Source organism: Balaenoptera musculus, chromosome 10 (assembly GCF_009873245.2).
Source record: "Balaenoptera musculus isolate JJ_BM4_2016_0621 chromosome 10, mBalMus1.pri.v3, whole genome shotgun sequence".
NCBI classification, from domain to species: Eukaryota; Metazoa; Chordata; class Mammalia; order Artiodactyla; family Balaenopteridae; genus Balaenoptera; species Balaenoptera musculus.
In genome coordinates, this window is record NC_045794.1 from 12,240,490 (window position 1) to 12,266,653 (window position 26,164).

The window sequence follows — 26,164 nt, forward strand, 5'->3', positions numbered from 1 at the left end:
GAAATAAGTCAAAGACAAATACTTTGTTATCACTTATATGTGTAATCTAAAAATTAAAACAAATGAATGAATATAACAACACAAAAAGGGACTCACAGATATAGAGAACAAAGTAGTGTTTACAAGGGAAGCGGGGAGGGGTGAGATAGGAGTATGGGATTAAAAGACACAAACTACTATGTATAGAATAAATAAGCAACAGGATATATTGTACAGCACAGGGAAGTATAGTTATTATTTGGTAAGAACTTTTTAAAAAATTAATTATTTATTTTTGGCTGCACTGGGTCTTCGTTGCTGAACGTGGGCTTTCTCTAGCTGTGGCGAGCAGGGGTTACTCTGCGCTGCAGTGTGTGGGCTTCTTACTGCAGTGGCCTCTCTTGTGGAGCACGGGCTCTAGGCGTGTGGGCTTCAGTAGTTGTGGCACACAGGCTCAGTAGTTGTGGCGAACAGGCTTAGTTGCTCCATGGCATGTGGGATCTTCCCAGACCAGGGCTCGAATCCATGCCCCTGCATTGGCAGGTGGATTCTCAACCACTGCGTCACCAGGGAAGTCCCTTGTAATAACTTTAAATGGAGTATTATCTACAAAAATATTGAATCACTATGTTGTACACCTGAAACTAATATATTGTAAATCAACTATACCCCAATACAAAAAAAAATCCTCTCAGCATGTTAATTTTCCTAATTTATTTTTAGGAAATTGGTAGGACTGATTACCATCACCTGGGACCCTTAGACAAAAGTGAACAGCAAGTGGTTTCACGTCAATATCGTATTTTTGACCTGTCCTTTTCACCTTATCTGCTTTCTCAGTTCCTGGATCGCTGTATTTCCCCTCCAACCATTTGGCATGTCTTGCTTCTGTGCTTTCAGCAGCTACTGAAACTTGACTATTTTCTATTTCAGTCTTTCACATTCTATGCTTTTTCAGTGTTCAAGGGGATAACTATATGGATAAATCAATTAGTGATGAAGGTTCTGTTAGTTCTCTAGGTCTGTCGTAACAAAGTACCACAAAATAGGTGGGCAGAGATTTATTCTCACTGCTCAAGAGGCTAAAAGTCCAAAGTCAAGTATTGGCAGGTTTGCAGTCCTTCTGAAGGCTCTAGGAGAAGAAATTTCCTTGTTTCTCCCTAGCTTCTGGTGGCTGTCAGCAATCCTGTGTTCCTTGGCTCAGAGAGATCACTCCCATCTCTGTTCCCTAAGTTCCATGTTCCTTATGCCTCCTCTGTGTTTTTGTGTCTGAGTCTCCTTCTCTCTTCTCTTATAAAGACACCAGTCACTGGATTTAGGGCCCGCTATAATCCAGTATGACATCATCTTAGCTAATTACTTCTGCAAAGACCCTATTTCCAAATAAGGACACATTCTAAGGTTCCAGATGGACATAAATTGGGGGGACACTATACAGCCCAGTACAATGGGTTAGTAAGACAAAGCAGGAGGGAAAGTCTGCTCATCCAAAGAAATATTGTTTAATTTGAGAGGAATTGCAAGGTTTCATCTGCCCAGAATTACTTCAACTATTCTGTCATAGTTTTAGTTTCCCTTTACGTCTGATTAGAAATGTCCAATGATCTCCTTGAACCTGACACCATCTCCAAAAACCATGGTGACAAATGCCCATATGACTCGGGAGAAGAGGGAGGGTTACTTTGCTCAGATTAGATCAACTTCGCTAATTATCTTCCTGAAGAGCAAACAGAATTTTGTATGTCTTGAAAGGAAATGATTGTTAAAGAGGAGAGAAGGCAACTTGAGCATAGTGAAAAGACTCTAGTCTTTAGTATCAGACAAAGCAGTTCGAGTCTCAGTACTGCCATGTACTAGTTTCCTAATCATGGGCAACTCTCTTGGCAGCAATCTCTGGGGAATTAAATTTACATCTAGGGTTGGTTATTTTTAGGATTAAAGAAAGACACAGTAGGTATTCAAAAACAATGTTTCCTACATTAACAGTAGTAATACTAGCAGTAGTAGTAGAGCAAGGCTGCCAAAAAGGGATAGGCTGCTAGTTAAAGAGATGACATCAAAAATGTATTTTACCTTTATACAATTTTGAAGAAGTTAAGCTTATATTCCATACCCAAAAAGGGGACAGTAGGCTACCTTAGAATGCTGAAACAAAAGATTCAGTATTTACTGGCATGGTCAGACCTCCAAACTCCTCATCCTTTGTATGCTGGATTCAGCTTACCCACATCTCATCTCTGGCAGAGCGCCGATGTCGGACCTGCGAACTCCCAGGGCCCAGACTCAACCCTTCCCAACGTGGCACAAATTCAACACCTTTTCTCACAATAATTTTGTTGTGCAGAGAAGGTAATGTGTCGAAGTTGGAGTGTTTCTCAATAGCCAGCCAGCTCTTTCAGATAGCACCTTTCAGGATTCTGATCATATGTAAATTTCAGGTTTGTTTCTTTTTTTACCACCAGCTGGTAGGCCAACTTCTTTCTTACTGCCTCTCAACCCCTCCCATTAGCCCCTGCTGTCCAACATAGAGTGCTGGGGTGATTGTTGGAACTTGTCATGGCTTAAGCCTGGCTGGCTTAGTCCACAAAATCTATGAATGCATCAGAGAAACTTCTGAGAAGTAGCCATTCCACACCAGTTTTGGTCTCTGTATATCTGTCTCAGTCTCCTTGGTGGATTTCTTGCCCCTCCACATCTCCCGCCAACATCAGCACCATCATCACCACCAACTTGGCCCCATGGGCTGTGGCCCCACCTCCAGCTTGTGGTAGAAAACGTTCAGGCAGAGATGTCTTTTTAGCAAATGCTCACTAGGGAGCAGCACATTGAAAGGTTTAAAGCCTTTGTATATACTTTCACTGGGTGGATCCCTTTAACCTTCTAAACAGTATTTTATTATAAAGGTGAAATGTATACTTTCTCATGAAGTTTTCTTAGACTTTCAGGACAAAAACAGACTGGTGATAATACTGAACTGACACTGAGTTTTTATAGAAATTTAACGAGGCTCTGTGGGACGGTAAAGTACATACAGTGTTTACTTTGTAGAGGTCAAAATACACCTTATTTTTCTCATCCTCAGTGACCCATATCCTTCCATTTTGAGGAAAAAAATCAAGAAAAATGTTCTGTCACATAGTTCTCTCCACTTCCTTCAGAGAACTGAAATATCTGCTACTGCCAACAGCAAAGGATTTTCTGAACAAAACAAAAACTTGTCCTTGCCAAAGGATAAAAAATAGTTGACCATTGGAAGAGACTCCAGTAGTGAATGGAAACTAACACAGCCCTAAATCCCTCTTCTCTTAGCATGATCCTTATAAGCTTGGGACCTTGAAGTGGAAGAGCAGGGGGTCATTGTGTTATGTTGTATATATTACACTAGCCAGTGACACAGGTAGAAACTTATTTAAGAAAAAGGACTTCTATCACCTTTAAATACCTGAAAATAATCTTCTTCTTTCTCTCTTTTTCTGATGGTCTCACACACACACACACACACACACACACACACCCCACAAGTAGTTTTGCTTTAAATTGATTATGGAAAGGAGAAATGTAGAAGAGCTCCAGCCTACTTATCTCAGTCGAAGAATCAGTGAATCAGACTGTGACAGGTGGGTTGTAGTTAATTGGGATGAAAGCTCAAAATAAATGCAGTTTTCCATGAGTAGTGGTGAGTAGAACTTTTATACCCATATAGTTTCAATCCTATAATACAAAAAGAAAAGAAGTGATGTGTGTACATGTAATGTTCTGGTAACATAAAGAAGCAATAAGAGAGGAAAGATAAAAACTAAATGCCTCTGCAGTTGAAACTGGAAAGCAGTTAGGTAGAGAGTATGGAAAAGCATCAAATGTGAAACAGGGGTCAAGAAGGTAGACAACAAAGATTGGTCCCAGGATTTAGCTAAGTGGGAGGGAAGAAATTACTTCGGATTGGGAGAATTGGAGTCAGAAAATAAGAAGTTTAAGGAAAATGTTCTTTGAAAAAACGTTAGAATTAAGTAATCATAGCGCATTCAAAATATTGTGAATACATGTCATGAACACGAAAGTGGAGGGACAATGGGGTGAAAGGACATCTTTGTCCTTTGAGCTGGTTCCACATGAAGGTAGACAGGAGGAACCAAGAACAGAATTGATGATGTCAGAGAAGGAAGAAAGGATGCTTGCGGCTGAGAGTAAATTGTTCTTTGTTCCTGAGATGAAATGGAATTTTGCACTGCTAGTTAGAAATTTATATGACACAGGTCTCAGAATGAATTTTTATAAATATTTTATTCTGTAGATGGAGTGGAATTAGATGACCTCCGGCTCTGATAGACCCAGCAAAAGCAGACCATAGATTTCACATTCAAGTTCTCATGTCTGGTATGTGTTCCTCACCGTGGGATACTACATCAAAAATAATTTTTGTCTTTTAATTCTCAAGGCTTTGCCCATCAAGTAATCATTTCCTGTAGTTGCTTGGGACTCATTTGCCCAGAACTCACCTCTGGAAGCAGGAGATCCATTGCGAGACTCACACAACAAACCTTGAGTGTCTCTGAGATGGAGAACTCCATGGTCACATTCCCTTTTTTGCTTTCCTCTCATGGCAAGGCTCTGCTATGTTGCCAGAAAGCAGCCCTGCAAGTTTAACGTGGCTTTATGGTGTCAAGAGCGATCAGTTCATACAATCCAACTAGGCTACTACTTCCGTGACCTCACTGAAAATACCACACCCTCTTGCCACTCCCACTCCCCACTCCGTTGAATCCTATTATCTTCTCCAACTACCATGGTGACAGAAAGTCCTGATGTTGGTCATTCTTTTGGGAAAATGGTTGTAATAAATATTGTGGGGTGGGTTATTGCTCTAAGCCAAGGTTTTTCAATCTTGACATTTGGGGTACTATTGACATTTGGGGCACTATTGACATTTGGGGCACTATTGACATTTGGGGCTAGGTAATTCTTTGTCCTTGGGGGTTGTCCTGTGCATTGTAGGATGTTAAGCAGCATCTCTGGCCTCTACCCATTAGATGCCAAGAGCACAAAATGTCTCCAGACACTGCAAAGGGCACCTAGGGGATAAAATCACCCTGATTGAGAAGCACTGCACTAAACCACTACCTCCCATTAATTACTTATGAATTGGTCCCAACAGTCTAGCAGGGCACTGAGAAAAATGAGAGGTATCTAGAGCTCAGGAAAATCATCAGCTCAGGAAGTCTCAGGGAGTGGCTACAAAGGGTAAATATGCACTGGCTCTTATGAGGCAGAGGTAATTTCCAGAGAAGCATAGAAGACTGATGAAGGGAAGACAGAGATGAGGGGTATAGAGAAAGACAGCTGAATGGAAGAAGAAATATGAAGAACAATGTTGCTTTCACTCTAGGTCTTACACAGATAACGAGAAGGAAAACCACAGTCAGGAAACCAAGGATCTGGTCTCCACTCTGCTCACCTCTTTGTTTTTAGACCTTGGGCTTATCCTTAGTTTCCCGATCTATAAAATGCGGCTATGTTTCCAGACCTGGGTATCTCAGATTGTTGTGTTAAGGTAACACATAAGAACATACTTCGTAATTGTGTTCTCTTTAAAAGTGTCAAGAATCACTATTTTTGTACAGCTGTGCCTCATGTATAAGTCAGAAGGCTGGGAGGATGTTTGGCAAATCTGTAGAGGGCTTGGGGCTAAAGAGAGTCAGTTTCATCCTAGAGCAGAATCATGTAGTTTGGCAAAAACCCAAGTCATACTTCATAACCTAACTCTGGATTCTTGGGCATAGGGAACCATTATGAAGGGCATTAAAGAGCATATATATCTGAGTAGATAGGATAGTAAAATTCAACTGTTAACATCTTCCATATAAAGGAATATCTATTAATTTCAATGTACACTTATGGGTCTTCTCAAAGGGAAAACCTTAGTAAATACTAGTACTAAGGCCGCAATACTGTTTGTACTGCTTGTGTTCTATGGTAGAAAGAAGAATACTTGCCTGGCAAAAACTTTTTAAAAAGATAGTTTAAAAAAAAAAAAAAAGATAGTTTAAGTAACTGTATACAGAGTAATTATGGAATTTTTTCTCTTATTTTATATGGAGAGCTGATAAAATCTTTCTCAAAACAATTTTTTTTTAAAGATGAGGATTGCTGGTAGACAGCAGGGGAACAAGTGAAAACACCAGATTGAAAACTTAAGGCAAGAAAACCTTTTGGAACTTCCTAAAAGGTTATGTTGAGGATCAGCTCAAGTTTTAAAGAAAGATTTAGTGCTTATTTGTTCAACCCTGGTAAAAATAACTAAACATGTTTGCCTTCGGGAGACTAGACTATTGTACCTGGCCAAAAGGAAGAACGACATTAGCTAAGATTAACCCAGTTCTTTCTGGAATATATGTGTGGCAGAATTGAGAAGTGTAGGTAGAAGCACAATGACTGGATTATCTTCATCTTCTATTTACGTAGGAAGTTAGACATCTTCCTTTCTCATTTTCAGCTTTTCTGTTGACCAAACTACAAATGAAAATGTGTGGAATATGCTTTAGGCTTTCTGTATCCGAAATACCTTTGGAAATTGCAGTCATGCTAAATTGGATACTGAGAGCTTAATTATAGTAAAATCTGGTAAAGTAGGAGGTAGCCTTCAGCAGCTGAGATAGCAGACAGCTTTTTGTTTCTGTCTGGTCTTTGGGGATAAATTCAAACCTTCCTCTCTTATACTTCTCTCTCTTTTCATTCCCCCAAGCCAGAAAGCTTAAACTTTTTGCAAAACATTGTTACTTCAGTCATCTCATGGGGGATGATTAATCAGTAACCCCAGTTTAATGATACAAGGAATAGAATGGCTAGCTGCCAGAAAGACAAAGGTGACTTGAAGGATGTTATGAGGTTTTGAGGAAAATCAGTGCTCTAAACTGGCATTAGATCGCTGCTTTATTTCTGTCAGATTCTAGGATTTCAATAAATGCCTCTCCAGAACAGTATAGAGAGTAGAGTAGTGGTAACTTTCAATGGTGAGGTATATTAAAAAATGGGGTAGGCACCCTCAAAGTTTGTGGGTTCCCTATCACTGAATGATTTCTGATAGGAAGAAGAATTTCTTTCCCTGTTCAAGAAACACACAAAACAGATGGACAAACCCTCATGATTCCCACTTAACTTGAAATTGTATAATTTATATGTGGTGTTAGATTCTTAGAACTTTTGGGAGAAAAGTACTGAAGCTATGTTTAAAAAAACAGGTCCATTTTATGGGATACAGCATGGTTGACGCTTGAGGACAATAAGCCCATCACAAAAAGACAAATACTGCATGATTCCACTTATATGAAATACCTAAGTAGCCAAACTCATAGAAACAGAGAGTATAATGGTGGTTGCCAGGGGCTGGGGGAGGGGGAAATAGGGAGTTGTTCAACTGATAATAGAATTTCAGTTTTGCAAGGTGAAAAAGTTCTATAGCTCTGTTGCACAACAATGTGAAAACACTTAACATTAGGGAACTAAGACATAGAAAAGTTAAGATGGTAAATTTAATGTTTTTTTTTACCACAATTAAAAATTTTAAAAAGCATTAAAAATTTATTTTAAACTGTTTGGCAAAGAAAAGGCCTTTGTTTTAAAATTCTATCAAATAATTGAGTAGGAGCACAGAATGCAAAGTGTATAGCTGAGCGCATGTGATTATGTTAGTCTAACAGATAAGCTTTCAGATCAGAGAAGGAGAATCCCTAAATTTTGAGTACAACAAAAGAACAACAATTCTGCTGCTTCCTGTCGGTTAAGTGACTTAGAAAAAGATACATCATGCAGTCATTCAATAAATATTTACTGAACAAAGAGGAGGGCAAATCATTGTGCTAGGTGATGGGGATTCAGTGATGAATAAGACTGATTTCAATTTCATACCTCAGTCTACTGCAAATTCCCCTTGCTGAGGCTGTCAATGACCTTCTAGTGAGGAGCTACATTAGAAGCATTTTTTACAGAGCCTCATTGATTATTTCCTTGTTCTTTAAACTTTCTTCTCTATTGGCTTCCTTGACTTCACCTTCACCTGGTTCTTTTTCTACTAGAGCTGTTTCCTCTAGCTACTCCATAAATATTGGTATTCTTCAGGGTTTTATCCTAGACCCTCCCCTTTATTCCAAGTACATACACCCTAGGAAAACTCTTCAACTAGCTAATGACCCCCAAATCTTATCTGCACCTTAAACATCTTTCTCTGGGCTCCAGAATGTTACATCTTATATACTATTAGATAGCTCTACCTGAATGTACCAAACTCAACATATTTAAAACTCAACTTACTCTCTTTTCTGATGTTCTTCTCTCCTTACATGCTCTTTATTGGGAAATGACATCATCATTAATTTTATTGCCCAAGTCAGAACCTGGGAGTCATTCTATATTTCTTCCTCTATGCTGTCCTCACTGAGAATGACCCAACATGGTCTGTTAATTTCATCTCAAATAATTTATAAATATGAGCCATCCTCTCCTTCGTTTTACTGTCATTGCTTAAGTTCTCATTTGAATGATCACATTTGAATTATTTCAATAGACACATTAGTTTCCACTCACCTAGCCTTGACTTTCCTTAATCCATCTGACACATTACTATCAGAATGACCTTACCATACGAATCTGATTATGTCATTTTCTCTGTGCAAAATTCTTTAATAGTTTCCCATTACCTCTAGGACAAAATCTTTGCACCTTTTCAATGTCTTTTGAGTTCTCTCTCTCCTTTTCTTAAGCATCATCTCTTACTTATGTTACCTTTGCGTCCTACTCTCAAGCAAAATTGAACTCTTCAGCTTGAGACCATCTCTTTTACAAGAGAGATGCACTTTTCTTAGCCAGTTGGAGTCATATTTGTAAGTGGCTCACAACTATTATTTTATTGATTTTAAAAGTACACAATTATATGATAACTCTCTTCTTTCTGTTCAATTTTTCCATAAACCTAAAACTACGCAAAAAATAGTCTATTAATTACATGTTTTAAAAGTACACACAAGTCCTGAAAACAAGGAAGTAATTAGTTTGCTTACCACTTATGCCTGCTTTATTAAGCCCCTTCCCTGATGATAGGGAACACAAGAACATTAAGAAACTAAAGTAAAGATGATATTAGGGAAACACAGGCAGACACTTTTTTCTTGGCATCGTTAGTGCCAAGCATTACAGGTGAAGAACTGGTGATTCTTGGGACACTCATGAAAATTTTTCTGTGGAGTGGAATAGATTCTCAAATGAGCCAGCATTGCTGTACCGTTGGAAGCAAATGAATAATCTGTTATTTAAAGAAAAGAAAAAGTAGTTAACAGATGTACATCTTCTAAGAAGAGAATCTTAATGACCATAATGTTACTTTTGAAAAAATAATCTTAATGCTACTGATGATGATGGTAATGATAGCAGCAGTGAACATTTGTTGAAAACTTACTCTGTGCCAGGAACTGAGCATTTTTACCCCTGAGGTAGATGTCATCATTATTATACCCATTTTCCGGATGAAGGTTCACAAAGGTTAAGTCTCTTGCTGAAGGTCACACAGTTCTTAAATAAAAGTATAACGAGAAAGCCTCTTTGGCATTATAGTTACTACTGCCTCTAAGAGAATGTAGAAAAAGAGAATTTTTTCTACATGTTCCACCAAACATTTCTCATTTCTTTACTCCGAAAGCTTTCCCTCATTTAAAAGATCTGCACCACTTCAGCCAAGATGGGTGAGAGAGACCTTTGTCGTTGTTATTTAAAACCCAGATTATATGAGAGCTGTAGCTTCATCATCTCTACATTAAGCCACAGCAGGGGGAAAGCTACATGAAAAATGAATATATGATAATAAGTAGTCTCTGCCTTGGGCAACATCTTCCCTTTGAATTTAAAAGAGAGAGAAAATAGTATATCTCTGTTATGAATGTGGGGAAGGGAAGATTCATAAAACTCAGATCCCTTTGTTAGAGATTCACACAAAACAACAAAGGGAACATGTAAATGCTTTTTACAGAATGGAAGCTCCTTTGCTGGCTTAGGCTGAACACAAAACGATGTTGCGGCAGGGTTGGTGAAGAGGAAATTAGATATTTTGCAGTTCCTAACAAGATAGAACACAACCAGACTTATACTGCTTACAAAAACCATTTGGCGCTAGTGGAATGCAGAGAAAGCCTTGAAGGGGAAGGTTCAGTGGATGATTCAGAGCCTCTCCCCTCTCTGCATCCGGTCACACCAGGGCAGTGGGATCACAGAGAGAATTTTCCCTGGGAAAACAAAGGTATGGATGTTCTGACTTCACATGTTATCGTGTTTTATTCTTTCCCAATCATGTTCACGTTTTATCCTCGAGACAGATTTCTGGGGGCAGTAAGGCGGGTACTGTTATCCCTATTTATTCAAGAAAAGAAATTCAGAGCCAATGAGGTTGTTTGTCTGGGCTATGTTCAGGGAGCTAATAAGGGACGGGAAATGTACTAGAACCAGGGATGCTTAGGCTGGTTCTGTACTCATTGCTCATGAGGTCAAAGCAAACAGAGGAAAAGAATGAACCTCAGATCTCCTCCTTCCAAGGTCTAGGTAAGGGCATGTGAAGTACAGAAACACACAGTGGAAGAAAAGACCATCCCAAGCTCACCAGAATTAACTCCTAGATTTGTGGAGTGATTGTCTTGTTTTGGGTTCTTCAGGAAAAGATCCTAACACAAAGATTTTAACGCAAGAAATTTGATTGGGAGGTGGTGACTCAGGAAAAGCCAGCTGGAGAGTGGGAAATTGAGAAAGGGTAGGGAAGTCAGTCAATAAAAGGGTACATAATCAAACCAGTTACTGCTGTTTGTGACTGGAGCTTAATTCTCCCAGGATGTTGAAAATGTACTTCATAGTTCGCCCATCCAAAGGGCAAGGGTTAAGAAATGTTGCAGAGGTGGGTGTAAAGGGGGGAACACTGATTCCCCAGCACTTCTAGCCAGATTTATGCAGGCTCTCACCTGCAGAGAAAGTCCTCAGAAAGTTGAAAACTGGCTGGTTTTCACTCCAATGATAACATCAAAAGGGGTGTGGGTGGGGACAGACAGCATCTACATCGTATTACCTCCAATAAAGGTCAAGAGTGGAAGAGAAAGATTGGAAGAGTAGACATAGAAAATTCTCATTCTTGGATAGAGAAGGATACTATCATTGACTGAGTTTTCTCAGTATCAGAGGTAATATCAGAAGACCACTTTTTAAAATTTTTAATGAACCTCCCTCCTGCCTCTTCCTTAACCCCTGGCAACCACTAATCTCTTCTCCATTTCTATAGTTTTGTCATTTTAAGAGTGTTATACAAATGTAATCATATAGTATGAATCTTCCGGAATTCGATTTTTTAAAATCAGCATAATTCTCTGGAAATTCATGTTGTTGCACATATTGAGAGTTTATTCCTTTTTATTATGAAGTATAATCTATGGTACGGATGTAACACACTTTAACTATTCAGATGTTAAAGACATTTGGGATTTTGCTAGTTTCTTACTATCATGAATAAAGCAGCTAGGACCATTTCTGTATAGGTTTATGTGTGAGCATAAGTTTTCATTTCTCTTGGATAAATGCCCAGGAGTGCAACTGTTAAGCTATATAATAGTTTCACGCTATTTTTTTTTTTACTTAATTGCCAAACTGTTTTTCAAAGTGGCTTTTACATTTTACATCCACATCAGCAACGTATGAGTGTGGGATTACAGAGAGAATTGCAGTTGCAGTTTCTTTTCATCCTCACCAGCGTTGCATGTTGTCATTATTTTGTATTTTTAGCCATTTTGATAGGTATGTAGTGATTCTAATTGTGATTTTTATTTTCATTTCACTAATTATTTATCATGTGGAACATATTTTCATGTGCTTCTAAATATAAAACCTTGGTTGGATATGTGATTTACAAATATTTTCTCTGAGTCTGTAATTTGTCTTTTAACAGGATATTTTGCAGATCAAAGTTCTTGATTTTGATTAGATTCAATTTATTACTTTCTCCTCTTATGCATCGGGCTTTTAGTGTCAAGTCTGAGGACACTTTGGGTAGTCCTAAGTCCCAAATATTTTATCCTATGTTCTTTTCTAGGCATTTTATAATTTTACATTTAAGTCCATGACCCATTTCTGTATAAGTTAAATTTTGTGTAAGTTAATTTTGTATAAGGTGTGAGATGTAGGTTAAGGTTCATTTTTTGCCAATGAATACTCAGCTGTTCCAGCACCATTTATTGAAAAAGTAATCCTTTCTCCAATGAATTGAATTGCTTTTGCTTATTTGTCAAAAATCAACTGGACATGTTAATGTGGGTCAATTTCAGGGTTCTCTATCTATTTCATTGATCTTTGTGTCTTTCCCTCTGTCAATAATATACTTTCTTGCTTATTTCAACTATATACTAAGCCTGAACATTGGGAAGAGGGATTCCTCCCACTTCATTTTTAATTTTCAAAATTATTTTGAAAAATAAAAGTCTAGAGTCTTTCCCCTTCTGTATAAATTTTAGAGTAAGTTTGTCAATGTCTACATAAAACTTTCTGAGATTTTGATAGGAATTTTGATAAGCATATACATAAATTTAGGGAGAATTGATATTTATTATGTGGAGTTTTCAAATCCATGAACATGGCATGCTCTCTCCAAGTATTTAAATTTTCTTTGATTTTTTTCCTCAGCATTTTCTCATTTTCACATACAGCTCCCATACATGTTTTGCTACATTTATATCTATTTCATTTTCTTTTGGGCAATTATAAGTGATATGCATATTTTATTTCAGTTTCTACTTTTTCATTGTCAAAATCATTGTCAATATTTTTGTGTGCTGATCATTAATCCTACTAAAAGGTTCTAGGTGGTTTTGTTTTGTAGATTCCTTGGAATTTTCTAACTCTACATGATGCCATTTGCAAACAGAGGTTGTTTGATTTCTTTTTTTTCCAATTTGTGTGCCTTTTGTTTTTTTTTTCATGCCTTATAATTGTGACAGAGAAGAACAAACCTGACTCCATATTGAATCTGTTTCTTTAACTCTGTTGCCTGTGCTTAGTCATGCTGGCTCTGCACCTTTTTAAAAGAATGTTGCCTGTAGACTGATATGTACATGATAGCCCATTTTCAAGGCTCTGACCTTTAGAGGTATAATACTTTTCTATTCATATAGAGATAAAAAGTTGCAAAACAGAAATAAAAATTGTCTTGTTGCAGGTTTATAGGAACATTGTGACCAGACCTACTTGGACAGCTGCAAAAACAAAGGATTCCTGCACCAAGAAGTCTGTAACACCAGCCACACCCCCATCACCTTTTAGTATAAAGAAGCCTGAATTCTAACTCAGGTAAGATGGTTCTTTGGAACACTAGTCCACCACCTTCTTGGTTTGCTGGCTTTCCAAATGAAGTCACTATTCCTTGCCCCCAAAACTCATCTCTCGATTTATTGGCTTGTCATGCTGAGAGCGCTATGAGCTTGGACTCAGTAACACTATTGCCGTGACTAAAACTTCCAGTTCTATGTTAAATAGAAGTGAGAGATCCTTGCTTTGTTTCTGATCTTAGAGGGAAAGCATTCTACCTTTCATCATTAAATATGATGTTAGCTGTAGATTACTTATTGATGTTCTTTATGAGGTTGGAAAAGTCGCCCTCAATTCCTAGCATACAGAGAGTTTTTATAATGAATGGAAGTTGAATTTTTTTTGGTGTTAATTGATATGATCATATGATTTTTCCTCTTTAGCTGGTTGTTATGGTGAATTAGATTGATTAAATTTTGAAGATTAAACCAGCTTACATATGTGGAATAAATGCTACTTGGTCATGATGGATTATTCCTTTTATACTATGTTTGATTAGATTTGCTAAAATTTTGTTGAATTCCCAGAATTCAACATCTGAGAGTTTCAGATATGTGGATCTTATGACAAACAGATTTTATCTTTTCTTCCAGGCTTGGTCTGTCTTATTTGTGTGAAGAAAATGTGATTTTAGGAGTACAAGAAAGGGTTCCACCATACATGTTCTCATGCTTGTTGATGACTAAAAAATTTTAAGAGGGGACAAATCATTTTATTCTACAATCGAAAGTAAACAGCTTGAAGTGCAAAACACCTATGGGAAAATACATCAGCAGATTTTAACCTTGGGGAAAGTAGTGATACAGACGTCTCTAATTTTGCCCACCTTGAACAGCAACATGTACAAATGTTGGGCATTTACCATTCCTCCTTGGTATCCATTATCCCTGCATTTCCCATCCCCACTCTTTATTAACACACCACATCAAAACTCTGAGACCAATCTTCACAATGTTTAAAATCTTGTGTTTTTTTGTTTTTGTTTGTTTGTTTCTTTTTTTTTTTGAACATGGATGTGTAACATAAATGATGCCTATAGATCTGAGTTGTTCTCCTAGAAGTGAGATATCTGGCGGAGAAGACTCAAGCCCAATCTGTTTTTCCATGCCAACAGTTTAAAAACCACTCTCCTAACCCTAACCCATGTTTCCCTGAAAAATATGTAGGACAATTGCTTGAGGGGAGAGGAAATACTCAAGTAAGTCACTTTCTTTTTTGTTGAAATGATGTAGTTCCAAAAGTCTGGATGTGAGAGGCTAATCAAAGTCACTGCTACTTTCACTCTCTCTAGTTACCTTTAGAACCAAACCAAAACAAAAGGTTATGCAGGACTAGAAAAGGAGAATGTCTCTGCAGAAATCATGTTGATATCACTGTAATTAAAAATATGCTCCAAATCCAAGTTTTGACTACAAACAGGAAGTTTTCTTTGTGAGCCTCAAGACTCTCTTTCCCTCTGATGCTGTCCTTCTGTATCAGTGTGACTCCAATGACTCTCCTGTCACCACAAACAATGTTTTTGGAGGGGAGATTTTGAGCAATTCTTGGAGCTAAAGCTTTAGTAATTGTCACTATATAAACATATGTAATACATGTAATACAAAACCTAGAAGTGACACTACCAAAATAGAAGTTGTGGTAGGGTAGTGAGGTTACAGGATTTTATTCACCCATGAATTTTGAAAATAATGTTTAAATCTAGAGTTTGGTGCTTAGTGTATTTTATACCTTATTGCTTTGATAGGAGAAAAAGATGTAACTGGGATTTCAGTTGGCCCAATTTACCCTCTTCCAGAGAGAAGGGAACACAAGACTTTATGGAAGTGTGGTCTTCTGCTCACCTCCTCACATTTCTTCCCCACCAGGGAGCAATGAGGGAGTGAATTTTCATGACTGCAAAAGACAAAGAAGGAAACGACCGCTCTGGCATGGTGGGAAAATTACTGTATTTTGAGGCAGGATGCTCAATCCCTGATCCTGGAATTACTAACAATGTAATTTTGAACAAATCACTTTATATCTCTAGCTACAATTTTCTCTTCTATAAAACAGAATGTTTACCTCTAAAGGGTACCTTGTTAATTTCTTCAGAGGTGCATCTACATCTCTCATGTTAGAGGAGAGTCATTTCCTAAATGCAGATAAATAGCTGTTCACGCTTGATGGAATTAATCTCTGTGCATTAGTGATGAAAACATTTTATGCATTGGTTCCTGAATTTGCCCAAGCATTGGAAGTTTTAAAAGCTGAGATTTAAATCCATCCCAGACTAAGTGAATCAGAATTTCCATGGGCAAGATCCAAGGCTCATATTTTCAAAAGCTCTTCACGGTGATTTTGATGATGGGTCGGATTTGGGGAGACCAGTGCTTTTCGAACTTTAAGGTGCATGTGATTCACTCAGAGCTCTTGTTTATATGGAGATTTTAATACATGGACCTGGGGTGGGGACTGAGACTCCGCATTTCTGAGACCCCCAAGATTCAGCTCTCAGGGGACGCAGATGCTGTAGATGGGAACAGGAACACCACTCTTTAGGTAGCAAGGGGTTAGATCTCCCTTTGGGTCTTCCTCTCTTTGGAAGGGCAGGTCACATACTGTCAAGGAGGTTCTTTCTAGGAAAAGAGAAACATGACTTCAGCCCAGAGACCCTTTTCGTTATGAGGATTTCAAATGGTAAAGGAACCATAAATTATTTCCGGCAGGACTAAAATATAAATGCTGGAATGTGTAATTAAAATGTCAACTTTGAGAAGACATTAAAAGAAAAAAGGCAGTTGATCAAATATCATTCCTTGTTTTTATGAGATATTCTGGAAGATAGAGGCAGGAGTCATGGTTTGTTTTGCAAGTTCATAGATCGGGAAACTTGATTATTATAACAATTTAGAATCAGACAATGTTCCAGGTAATAAAATTCCATTTTTATTGGAAGATTTCCTCAACAATAGATACTTACTGGGAAATTCCATGTTTAATCATTTAAATTCAGACTTCTCATAAATACTGAAATGGGGTCAGGAAACATTTTTAAAAATCCAAACAAACTTTTAATGTTTTAAATTAAGTAAACATAAAAAGCAATCTCACTTGATCAGTTTATCAGGATCCAAGATCTCACCTTCAACTTTGTATGTTCAAGACACTGTATTATAAAAGTTAACCATAATATCAACATTATTAATTTACACTAAAAATAAAGCTGTTTGGTATAACAATTGTTTCCTTCTTCTAATCAATATATATTTTCCTATAGGCAAATTGATGATGATGTTATCCAGAGGCATGGTTTCAGAATGAAGGAATTAATTATATGATCTAAATACTTAATATCATCAAATTCTGATAATTTGCTGCTTCGATCTCCATACCAGAGTTGCCTTTACGATAGGTAAACGCACACCTCAACCCACATGAATGGATACTGTCCTCAGTTGGGACTCTGGCTATAATCCACCAAAATGGTGCATACATGCTGAATACCAGCCCCACTGTGCAAGGTGCGTGGGACTTTTGAGCCCATCAGGATACTCTAATCTTGAGACGGTGAATGATAAAGTCAGTGTTTCTTATTTTATGCTTTTATTCCTGATCATCACAATCTCTCTTCCTAGTCACCCACTGAATACTACTTTTCTCTTCCTTTGGGAGAATAGAAGAAAATTGATCATACTCTTCAGTTTATGGCTAATTATGGCCATGTTTATTTTGTGATATTTATTATTTTCCTTTACCAGCCCCCATGCCCAATTCCATTTTCTTAACCCCTCAGTAGGTACCCACTTTGTATTTGTCATATAAGTCTTTCCAATCTGCCTTCCATAACGTGCTTTACTCTTTGAAAAATATAAGGTGTGATTTTCTTTCAGTTTAATGCATATAAATTTAATGCTGTAAAATAAACGTTATAATTGCATTTGCTTTCTTACCATTTTCACACAACATTTGTGTTTTGATGACCATCAATGTTACGAAGTCTAGTTCATGGCTTCTGTCTGTTGCAATAATAATTCCACTCTATGTATTAATATATATCGTTACTTAGCCATTCCACTGGTGAGACCATGTTAGACCATGTCCACCTCTGTTACCACGAGCACTACTCAGTGCATATCTTGATGCACTCAACATTTTGATTGAGTTTTTGGTGTATATGTCCAAGAGTAAAATCGCTGAATTAAAAGGTATAAGGACCTTACATTTTCTATTGGGTTTCCAATATTTTCCTTGCTTATTTCAAGAGTTCCTTGTATATTCTCAATATTAACTCTTGTCAGTTATAAAAATTACAGATACTTTCCCCAGTCTGTCTTCTATCCATTTACTTTGTTTAAGATGTCCTTTATTTAAGAGAAGTTTCAATTTTTGACGTAATCTAATGTATATATTTAATTTTCCTCTTATGTCTTGTACTTTTAGGATGTTAGTTAAGACATTTTACACTTGTAAAGTCACAAAGATATTCTCTTGTTTCTTCCTCTTTACTATTTTACATTTAGATTTTTACCTATCTAAATTTTATTTTAGTGCATGGTGTGAGGTAGATATCCAAATTTATTTTTCTCCCTATAAAGATCAATTATACTAACAGCATTTACAAAATCACTCCATTCTCTCCCATATATCATATATTAAGTCAAAAGTCTACAAAAGACATTTATGAATTCTGTACTTGTTATCTGTTCTTGTTCTAGTGGCACACTATTTTAATTATTTGGCTTTGTAATATTGCTTGCATGCAAACATATTTGCTTGTCTTTTTCCAAAATGTATTAGTTATGCAGGGATTTTTATTCATTAGTATCAATTTTTGAATTAATTTGTTAAATTCCTTCTTTTCAAAACTTTCTGAGATTTTAATGTAATTTCATGGAATGAAAAATTCATAAGTTATTTTAGAAGAGAACTGCTGTTAACACATACACACACATGCACACACACACACACAATCTTTTATATCCTCTAATAAAATATTAAATTTTTCTCCATAAAGGTCTTATGATCTCTTTGCTAGGTTAATTCCTAGGAACTTCATAAATGTTGTGGAATATTATTTTTTTATTGTTGATTATTGCTGGAATAGAGTAGAGGAACAGAATGAAATCTTGTATGTGGCTCTTTTATTAAGTAAAACAAAATAATTTCTTATGTTCAGTAGTTTATATAGTAATTCTCTTGGGATTTCATTAATAAATAATATCTACTTGTCATTATAGCTTTATTTATGTTTTATTTCATTTACAAGACCTACAATACTTTGTTGAGGAGTCACTGTAATGGCAAAAATTCTTACCAGGTTCCTAAACTTATATAAAGTTTGTCTAAAGTTTTTATATTACAGATGTTTGGAAGAAAGCCATAAGGCTAAGAAAGTTCTATTCATAATTTTCTAATAATTGTTATTATTAATAGATTTTTAACATTGTAACAGGCTTTTCTTCCTCTATTTGATATTTTTCTCTTTCATTCTGGTAACATGGTGAATTACTTTGACAGATTTTCGGATGTTTAACCTCTTTGTATTATTGAGTTATACCCTATATTACTACGCATTAAAAAGAAAAGAAACATTGAGGTATATGGAGATTGATTCTAGTAATACCTTTTTTTCCCTGTTAGTTTGAAAATGGTTACAATAAGATATTAAACTTAAAAAAGTTAAATAATAACCTGTTCAATAATAGGGACTTAATATTTTATTTAGGAGTTTTACATCTATGTGATTTTTCTTTAAATAAGTTAATATCATCAGTCACTCTCTTTTATGGCAGGACCGTTCATTCTCTGAAAGGTAATTTAAAAAATTTAATCTCAAATATATTATAGCTTTATTTTTTAAGGCTTAGAGGGAAATCTTATTTCTCTGATCTCAACCCATTGTCACTTCACATATGCTCTCAAAATTCTGTTAAAAGCATACAACATGGAGAATGCTTCCCTTTTTTTTTTGCCTCTTTATGGCAGAAGCTGTGAGATTTGGAGCCCTAAGATAAAGAAAGCAAGGTAGCTTTTAAAAAATCTTTTAAATTCTTGTTTTATAAACCAGACAGATACCCTAGCTTCTGGTAATGGCAGAATAGCTTAGTCAAGTTAGTTCCTCTAAGATATAAATTGTAAAGTGTGGACAATACATAAAAGCAACTATTTGAGGGCATTGGAAAGTGACCAAATTCAGGCTAAAGGGAATGTACCCTTGAAAGATGGAAAATGCAACAGGTTAAGATTTGGAAATTTACAGCTTTTTGCTTGAGCACATTTCCCACAAAACTTGGAGTAGGAGACAGCCATAGCCCATTGAAAATATATGAATTAAACCTTCCACTCAAAAAGTTAGAAAAAGAATATCAAAATTAACTTTACAATAAGCAGAAGGAAGTAATTAATAAAGATAAATGCAAAAACTAATAAATTAGAAAACAAAAACTAAATAATTAATAAAGAAAATATCAAACATATTTTTGAAATTATCAACAAAATGGAAAACACTTTTCTAGTTTAGTTAAAAAGGCAAGCTCTGATGCACAAATACATGATAAAAAGTTGGGGAGTGCATAGCAAGACTAAAGAATTTTAAAATATCATATGACTACTTTATACATCTTTTGGAAAAAAATTGTGAACCTAAATGAAGTAAATAAGTCTTTAGGAAAATACAATTTATTAAAAATGACTGCAGTTGAGATAAGACAGCAGATTCAAGAAGACCAATCCCCTTAGAAGTAATAGAGAAACTTGTCTAATAGCTTCCCTGCACAAGAGCACTTGTTTAGATGATTTCACAGGGAAATTCCACTATACCTTTAAAGAGCCAGGTAGGCTCAATGCTGATTAGGCTATTCCAGTACATTAAAGAAAACCTTTCCAAATTCTTTTATGATGTAAATATAACATTAGTACCAATATCAGACAAAAACTTCACAAAAGAATGACCAATTATGCTTATAAATACTGATGCAATATTATCAATTATAAAACCATAAAGCACACAGAATTCAATATACGTTACCTTTGTATTCAATAAATTTATTTCAGCAATGCAAGGAAGGTTTAATATTATGGGTTCCATTAATCTAAATTGTATATTGATACATCTAAGGAGAAAAATTATGTGGTCATTGCCATAGACTCTGAAAATGCATTTCACAAAAATCAATGCCTACTCCCAATTAAAATAAAAAATATAAGAATAAAACAATATAACATGTATACTCCAATGGCAACATTTTATTTAACAGGAGTGCCTGAAACACCAGACATATTTCTCCCAAAGTCAGAAACAAGACAAAATTTCCTAAATCATTGATAATATTTAACATAGTACCAGAAGCATTACTAATAAAAGCAGACTGTTAAAAGTTATTAAAGACCTAAGAGTTGAAAAAGGAAAGGTAAAACTGTCTATATCTACAGATAATGTGATTGTATATCAAAAAAATGCAAATAATAGAAAACCTTCTACAAAACTAAGATTCCTTAATAAAGTAGAAGAATACAAAATTAATAACTCTATATCTATCTATCTCTCTATATAGGTTTATACTTACAAACAGTAACTAGTTAGAAGATATAATGGAATAAAAAATCATTTATAATCATAATAAGAAATATAAAATGTGTAATCTGTTTATGAAGTAAGTTTTAAAACATTCCTGAAAAACATAAAAATTGACTTAAATGGAAAGATACTAAGAACATTTAATATCATAAAGATGTCAACTCTTTCTAATTTATATATTTAATAATAGTTCTAATAACCATACCAAAAAGTGTTTTTCTTGAACCATATAAATTGATTCAAAAGTTCATATGGAAGAGTAAATAAGCAAGAATAACCAGAAAAAATTTTAAATAGAAAAAATTGAGGGAGATTAGTTCAACCTTACTCATGGTAAGAGAAATGAAAATTAAAACCACACTGAGATACTGTTTCTTGCCATCAGTTTCACAGCATATTCTGTTGGTGTGCTCTGGGAAGACAGGTCTTCTCATACTTTGCTAGCAAGAATGCAAAATGGTGTAACTCTTATGTAGGAGAGTTTGCTGCAGTTTGTAAAATTCCCACTAAATTTCCTCCTTTGATTTAGCAATCTCACTTTTGGAAATCTATCATAAACATAAATTTTCAAAAATGAAAAATGATATATGCACAAGGTTACTCATTATGGCATTATTTGTAATAGCAAAGACTAAAGAAAAAACTCGCATGGTTATCAATAGGCAATTGGTTGAACAATTAGAGTACAATCACGCAACGGAATACTATGCAGTTTTTTGAAGGATTAAAGGTTTTAGAAGACTGTGTACATTGAAGAACAGTCATCTCCAGAAAATATGGTAAAGTGAAAGAGCAAGGTACAGAAGAGTGTATATAGAGGGCTTGCTTTTGTATAAAAAAGGGAAGTGGGAAAATATATGCATTTACAAAAAGAAACACTGGAGGGAAATTTAGCGTTGATGTAAGAATTCTTTGAATATACCTCATTGAGTTTTTGGGTTTTTTTTTAACATCTTTATTGGAGTATAATTGATTTACAATGGTGTGTTAGTTTCTGCTGTCCTCATTGAGTTTTGAGTTTGGAATCATGTAAATATTTTACATAGTCAAAAATTAAGTAATGAAGAAAAGTAAGTCTTTGGTATTGCTGAAACTTGAAAACAATAGAAACAAATGGATGTTACTATATACTAAGTTGGTGGAAAAATGTTACAGAGAAAAGATTTATTCCACCTGATCCTAGAACACAATGCTGTGACTGTATATAACTTAAGGACTAAAAATTGCAAAAAAACCTTGAACTTCATTATTTATTTATTTATTTTTTAGTTTATTCTAGATCATGAGTGTATAGTTAATCTCATTAACAATTAATGACCTTTTGAATTTAGAGTACCTTATGTATATATTAAGTACTGAATTTACTTTTCAAAATGGATTACTTTTCTTTTTTCTAATTAATTTATTTTTGGCTGCATTGGGTCTTTGTTGCTGCACTCGAGCTTTCTCTAGTTGTGGTGAGCGAGGCTACTCTTCCTTGCAGTGCGCAGGCTTCTCATTGCGGTGGCTTCTCTTGTTGCAGAGCACAGTTCTAGGCGCATGGGCTTCGGTAATTGTGACAAGTGGGCTCAGTAGTTTTGGCTCACGGGCTTAGTTGCTCCTTGGCATGTGCGATCTTCCTGGACAGGGGCTCGAACCCATGTCCCCTGCATTGGCAGGTGGATTCTTAACCGGGGAAGCCCTTGAACTTCATTTAGAAGCTTAATTTTAGTTAAAAAAAAACTGTATTATTAATTTGAAAGTATTATATGTTTACTGTGTAATAAAGCATAGAACTATGTTAATATTGTTAGGAAATATTTGGATATTATTTAGAATAAGAGATACAAATATAAAATCAAGGAGGTTAATATTAAATTTGAATGGTAAATATCAGTGAAATTCATATTTTTTCTTTATAAACATGTATTTCTCGACTCTGCTTGACAAAAAGACCTAAAAACAATGAAAACTCAGGAACAATGAACATACATAATGCCCAGATTGTGGTTTCTAATTAATATTTCCCACTACAAGGGTCAGGGTTCTTTAGAAAAATGACTAATTCCAGCTCTGGGACAGTAAATGTACAAAATAAATCTGTATATCTTAAGCCAGAATGCAAGAAAACTATCAAATCTTAATGATGTTGTATCAAAAAGACAGAAGCCAGGTTGAAGGGGCTTCTACTGGCCAAAATAAGACCATTTTAGCACTGCCTCCACCCCTAGTAACCGAACCTGATTAAAACATATTGAATATGTAAATGCCATGAATTTGTGTGATATGAACCATGAAGACAAAGATACCAATGGGGAAAAAAAGGCACAACAGAAAACTCTTCAGCCACTATTGGTTGCTAACAACTCTTAATAGTGAAAACCAATACATAAAGGGTAAGAATTAAGTATTTATCCTTTCTAGTTATTATTTTTGTGTATGTGGAGTATAATTGTTTTACAATGTTGTGTTAGTTTCTGCTGTACAATAAAGTGAATCAGCTATATGTATACCTATATCCCCTCCCTCTTGGACCTCCCTCCCACCCCGCCCCCCATGCCACGCATCTAGGTCATCACAGAGCACCGAGCTGAGCTTCCTGTGCTTCATAACATGTTCCCTCTAGCTATCTATTTTACACATGGTAGTGTATATATGTCAATCCTGATCTCCCAGTTCGTCTCATGCTCTCCTTTCCCCACTGTGTCCATATGTCTGTTCTCTACGTCTCCATCTCTATTCCTTCCCTGCAAATGGGTTCATCTGTACCATTTTTCTAGATTCCACATATATGCGTTAATATACGATATTTGTTTTTCTCTTTCTGGCTTACTTCACTCTGTATGACATACTCTAGGTCCATCCACATCTCTACAAATGACCCAGTTTTATCCTTTCTAGTTTGAGATCTGTTTCAGGGTAGTTGAATAGCCCAAGTGAATGAAGGCTAGTTCTCAATTGAAGAATTCCAGGTAATAAATGAAGAAGGAACTGGAGTTGGAAAAACACAATTTTGTAATCCCTAATTTAAAAAAAATGATTCAGGCAAAGGTTATCAATGATCGTGGTATCATTAGGGGAAAGAATGATAAGGAACTTTACTGATAAGGAAGTTTACCTCCTGAATTTACTGACCACCCTTAATGTTATTAAGAGGAAAAATAAATTATATGCTTCCTGATGTCATGCTATATGAATTATACAGCACCACTTAATTTTTCTTGTTTACCTCCCAAAAAAAGTAAAAGGAAAAATTGAAACTGAATTGAGCCTTTACATTTAACTTCTAATATAATGGAAATGTGGAATACGAAGGACACGTTAAATGATATAAAGAAGCTATCTGCCAACTGAAGTGATCTTGTTTCTTAAACAAGCCAATGGCATTAAAATAATAGTAACATTGTTGAGACTATTCTAAATTAGTAGACTTAAAAAGACTTTAGAGGTAACAATCAAATACATTGACTAAGTCTGCTTGCATCTGATAAAAACAACAAACTCTAAATTTATTATTTAGAGACAATTAGACTGAAAATAGACTGGCTATTAGATAATATTAAGAAATTATTGGTTTTTTTTTTAAATATAAAAATGGTATGTCTTTTGGTAAGAAAATGTCATTCGTGTTATCATTACTATTGTCATTACTATTATTTTGAGATTCATTCTAAAGTAGATAAAGATCAAGTCTCCTGGAGTCTGGGATTCATTTTAAAAATAGAAAATCTTGTAATAAAAGAAGGTATATGGAAGAGAGGAAAGACATATGGCCAAGTGTTGATGTGGGTACTTTGACTCTTTATTTTTGCTGTACTCTGTATTTTTGTGTTTGAAACTTCCTTTAAAATAGATGTCACCCAGTAAGACTGGCCAGAACATGGGGACTGTTACAAGAGGCCAGCAGGAAGCTAGGAAGCAGGGACATAGACTGACCGCAGGCCCAGAACGCTGCCTGGGCCTGGGACTGCACACCACGCAGGCTACTGAGCATAAACAGGGCTAAGCCTGGCCACCGCCACCAGGGAGAGAGTGAAGGGAATCAGCTGCCGGTGAGGCAGTGAAATACAGAGAAACACCAACGTTCCAGACAGAAGTCATCACTGGAAACCAGGCCAAAGCTGGTCTCAACAGACCACATAATTGGAGGCAGGAAGAGAATGTTGCCAAGCTTAATATGAAGTTTGCTCCTTGTTTGATTATTTCAGGATAAAATAAAATCAACGAGTAGTTATGCATTCAACCCATAATTGAAGCAAGTCACAGTTGTTTCTGGCATTTATTCAGTGTGAGAGGAAAAAATGTATGATCGTTATTCCCTTATAATAATTTCTTATACTACATTGAAATACGTGATGAATACTTCTCAGATTCATGAATACTTCTACTCAGATTCAAAACTCAGAATTCTGTTAGCGTTTCCTTATGTTTCTTTTGCAATCCTTTCGTTAATTTTCTTCTTGTTTTCAAGTCTCAAGACCTACATTTTAATTACAGAGCACATTGAAATACCATATAAATATCAGTAAATTTTAAATGATAGGAACGGGGACCCAACACAACACAAGAATTCTGTGCATTAAATAGGAATCACATGGACTGATGTGGCATGAAATTGACCTGCGACTAAAGATATTGGTTCAAATTACACTGGTATTTTCAACAAAATGAAGCTGTCTGTAAAGAAGTTATAATGCTATGTCCTGCATCTAGAAAGGGAAAATGATCTCTCTCTCTCTCTCTCTCTCTCTTTTTTTTTTTTCCTTTTTAAAATGGGAACACAGAAGTCTGAAGAAGAAGCTTTGCTGGTGTAAAATCCTTGTCAGGCTCAGAAGGCTTGTCAATTGGATTAGCATGTGGGAAGGACTCCTTCCAAATGTGCAACCCCAGCCTCCATCTGCAAGAGAGGACTTTTTATCCTTCCATTGGATCAAATTCAGAAACGTCTTCCTCCATGGAGTGTTCACTTACCCATCTTGATCTCTTTTCCTTGCCTCTTTTTAAAATTCAAGGCACTATGAAGCCCAAGCAAATAAAGCTTCCTCAAAGTTTTTAGGCTGGGAGACAGAGTTTTCCAGATGGTTCTTATTTCTTTGCTTCATGGAAATGGAAAATTGCAGATAGCTTGTCTCTGCTTAAGAATGAGAAGTTACATATAGACGAGAAGAAAAAATGAGGGAGGGGAACCCAAGTCATTAGTCTGTTTTTTATTGTGTTCAGAAATAAGAGCTAGGCTCTGTTAAATATTTGTAGGTGTGTTCTTAGCCATTATACCCT

General features: G+C 35.8%; 1 protein-coding gene across 1 annotated transcript in view; it reads left to right on the top strand.

The window, feature by feature from the left end:
- PDE6H (phosphodiesterase 6H) overlaps positions 1-26,164 on the top strand; it is an 86,647-nt gene that overhangs the window by 28,863 nt on the left and 31,620 nt on the right. The window contains exons 6-7 of the mRNA XM_036866545.1: positions 2,925-2,998; positions 13,205-13,335. The gene's annotated coding sequence lies outside the window, so the exon portion shown is untranslated. The remainder of the gene's footprint in view (positions 1-2,924; positions 2,999-13,204; positions 13,336-26,164) is intronic.